Source organism: Myotis brandtii, unplaced genomic scaffold, assembly GCF_000412655.1.
Source record: "Myotis brandtii unplaced genomic scaffold, ASM41265v1 scaffold439, whole genome shotgun sequence".
Classification (NCBI taxonomy): Eukaryota; Metazoa; Chordata; class Mammalia; order Chiroptera; family Vespertilionidae; genus Myotis; species Myotis brandtii.
The window spans coordinates 521,405-525,054 of record NW_005366783.1 but is presented as its reverse complement, the minus strand read 5'-3'; the positions used below and the strand labels follow the sequence as shown (position 1 = coordinate 525,054).

The 3,650-nt window shown below is 53.3% G+C and overlaps 1 protein-coding gene across 1 annotated transcript in view; it reads left to right on the top strand.

Moving 5' to 3' along the window:
* The first annotated feature begins 3,633 nt into the window (after positions 1-3,633).
* HYKK (hydroxylysine kinase) overlaps positions 3,634-3,650 on the top strand; it is a 10,788-nt gene continuing 10,771 nt past the window's right edge. Inside the window, exon 1 of the mRNA XM_014546248.1 lies at positions 3,634-3,645. The gene's annotated coding sequence lies outside the window, so the exon portion shown is untranslated. The remainder of the gene's footprint in view (positions 3,646-3,650) is intronic.

Genomic DNA, 3,650 nt, shown 5'->3' with positions numbered 1-3,650 from the left:
GGGACGGGACACAGAGTGGCCCCGCCACGCGACGGCGACGAGGGGTCATGTGCAGCCCTGACGTCAGGCACTCACGCCGAGCTCTGGGAGGACGGGGCCGGCCCGTCTGAGGGGGGTGAGGGGCTTGCTCACCTGACGTGGTGCTGTCACCCCCCGGCACCTGATGGTGAGGGGCTACCAACCAGAATGTGGGTGCTCAGCCCGAGGCATTGTGAGTGTTGGCTGTTTGTGAATGACTTTGGTTGATTTCCTGTCATTTTGAATCCGTGTTTTACTTGGTTTGGATGATCTGTGGGTGGTGTCACTGTTTCTGTTGTAACCAAAGCTGACCCTCAGGCCAGAACACCGAGTTCTCTCCGGATGCGTCTGCTCCCTGCTCCCACCTCGAGTGCTGTCTCCAAGAAGCGGGGCAGCTTTTAAGAAAAAGTTTGGATAATGAATTTCATAAAGTCCTACTTCCCTTTTTAAATCAAGAAATTAACTTACATGGCAAATGTTCTCACATACGGTCTTCAGTGTGACCTGATTCGGTTGCTGCACTTGAGCGTCAGTTCACACGGCACAGAACAGGGTTCCTGACTCAGGTGCTGGAGCTGGACCCCCGTGGGTGAAGACCACTGAGGCCTTCGCACAGTCAGTCCTGCAGACACGCGCTCAGACAGCTAGACGGGCTGGAGCTTGACAATTCCCTTTATTTAAAAACGTTACGTGGTACTTGCAGATCAAATGGTGTTCTTGATTCTTTTATTCTGTGTATTTGTCCATGCATGCGTGTTCCTAATTTACATGAAAATATGAGTGAGGGATGGAGAAATTCCCAGTTGAATGTTGAAATGCCTGTGATAGGATTTGAAGAAATGGTAATTCCGGATTGGGCTGGGGCGGGCATTAGTATCAGCTTTAAGGATGTTATAATGTATCGCTTGTGGCAGAGGCCTGGGTGTCGGCATAAACATCTGGCCCAGGAGATGAATACCATAAAACAAGCTATGAATTAAGCACTGAAATTCCCATCTGCCTCGCCGAGTAATAGTACAAGCAAACCTCGTCTTTCAGGAACAGAATCGAGGGCCTCTTAATCTCTCGGTTCTATACAATGAACCAAAAAGCTGGATGAGCGTGGTTATCAGTCGGGGAGGAAACTGCTGTATGTCCCAGTGTGTACCTTACAGCTCTGCCTCCAGCCAAACACTGTGTTTGCAGAAACGCGGCCTCTGCTGGTTTTTGTTTGACTTCCCTCCTTTGTTAGCTCTGTCTGGGCAACGACGTGTTAAAAAATATTGTGGAAAGGACACATGGTTACATAAGAGAAGAAATGAGTGTTGTAGTTAAAGCACATGATGCTGCGTAGCGTTGCCATATTCCATGCCTTTGGGTTGTGTTACTCCTGTAAAGTCAATCAGTGAGAATGGCATCCAGCCGCCGCGCTGCCATGGTTACGCCGAAGGTTCCCAGGCCGACGGCCGTCGCATTTCCTGTTTTGTCTCCAGATGTCCGGGTGGCACCTGAGGGAAGTGTAAGGAACCCCGTAGCCAGGTGGTCACACTCCAGTGGCTCTGAAGGGGAAAGTGCAGCTCGGGCCTGATCAGGGCCGTGGCCACTGCCTCCACAGTCACCGTGTGCGTCGCCTGCGCGGGGAGAAATGAGCTGACTGACGTTTTTCTGCGGTTGAATTAAGAGACACCTTTCTCTTGCCTTGGGGTTGAGGAGACGGTACTAAGATGCTGTGTGCTGGGTGCTGGGGGAACGAAGAGGGAGGGAGGGAGATGGACTTGGGCTTCCTCGGGGGCCTTCTCCTAGAGTGTGACAGTGCCGATGTCCCAACAGTTCACACGCACCTGACCGTGAACACATTATCTCCTTCAGCAACTACCAATTGTCAATCACTTAAGCCAACAACACAGTGTAGCAGTTGTAAGTTCAATGATGTTAAGTATTGTATAGAAATATATTGGAGGCAAAGTTCAGTTGATGACAATTGTGTATATGTTATTGATGCTGTAAATTATTTTTAATAAAGAAAATTGTATTATCACCTGTTTGACTCTTCTAATAAAATATTTTGTGGTGATTGAAAACGAAACACCTAACAAAGAGAAATAGGGTGGCATCTAGAATTTTCTCTTCAAACAGTGGGGCGTGCAGGAGGCAGTTAAAAAACAATAGGGCCCTGACCAGTTTGGCTCAGTGGCTAGAGCGTCGGCCTGCGGACTGAAGGGTTCCAGGTTCGATTCCGGTCAAGGGCATGTACCTTGGCTGCGGGCACATCCCCAGTAGGGGGTGTGCAGGAGGCAGCTGATGGATGTTTCTCTCTCATGGATGTTTCTAACTATCCCTCTCCCTTCCTCTCTGTAAAAAATCAATAAAATATATATTTTAAAAAAGAATAGGACAAAATGAACATAGTGAGGGGGGAGAACTCATGAGCTGCCTGAGGGACAGGTATGCAGGTGCCCTAATGAGGCCAAGAGGAGTCAGATTCTGGCCACAGAAAACCGAATCAAAGCTGGTGTTTCACAGCCCAAAGGGATGAGATGTGTTGAGACTGGGGCTGTGGGAAGCTGCTACTTGGAGATAAGAACCAAATCTAACGGGAAAGGCCAGCCCTCAGCAGAGGTTTGGGGCACATCCGAGGCAATCGGGGCGGCAGATAACCGAGGGCGCTACACGCTGATAATAAAAGCATGAGGGGTGGGGGCTGTGCATTCACAAAAAACAAGGCCCCAGCTGCCTGCGTGGGCGGGTGGCGAGATCCCCCCCTCGGAAGTCCTGTGTGGGCTGCAGGAGTGCACCCAGCTGTCCATCAGAGCCTGGTTGCCCTGGACAACGAGGGTTACCAACTATTCGCGCAGCCTCCTGAAAATCACGTGTTCCCGCACTTTCCCGCGGGGAGAGAACCCGACGATCCTACAGCTTCTGACCCAACCACTGACCCGCCCCCTGGGAACCCTCCCCGCCTCCTTCCCATCCGTTGTACTGAAGTCAGTGGCGTGGGAAGAGAGCAGGAAACGGGGTGCAGTGTGTCTGGCCAAGGCCCCGCACCCCCTGCAGCTCCCCATCGGCACTCGGAGTGTGCACACCTACCAGGATTGCTCCACCCGCGATCCTGGGAGCTGGGTCTGTGCAGAACGCAGGCAGCCCGACCGCCGGGACCTCCCATCGGACCTGCAGCTCCGGGGACGTGGGTCCGAAGGCGGCCTCCGGGGTGCGTGCTGCCCGCAGGAAGGGGAGGAAGGAGAAAGGGTGCGAGTCGCGCCCAGACACCGACGATCCCTAGAAAAAACGGTCCTTGGAACCTCCTACCGGGACTGTGCACACCACGCAGGCAACTCCATAGCCGGAAGCAGCCAGCTCAGAGCTGCTCGCCGGGGGGCGGGGCAGGATACCGACGAGCCAATCAGAAACAAGAAGCCCGGTTACGCGAAGAGGCATCCAGATTTTGACTGACGTGAGCACCGAGAGGAGGCGGGGTCAGATTGCAGAGAGCTAATCAGAAGCCTAATCTCATCCTGACTATTCTAGATAGCGCGGGGCGGGGCCTCGCCTTCCCTTCGTCTGCGCTGATTGGCGGCGGGGTTCTCTCAAGGAGCCAATCAGAAGTCAGGGGTCGCGGGCTCGGAGCGGGGGCGGGCCGAGGTGCTGCAGGTCAG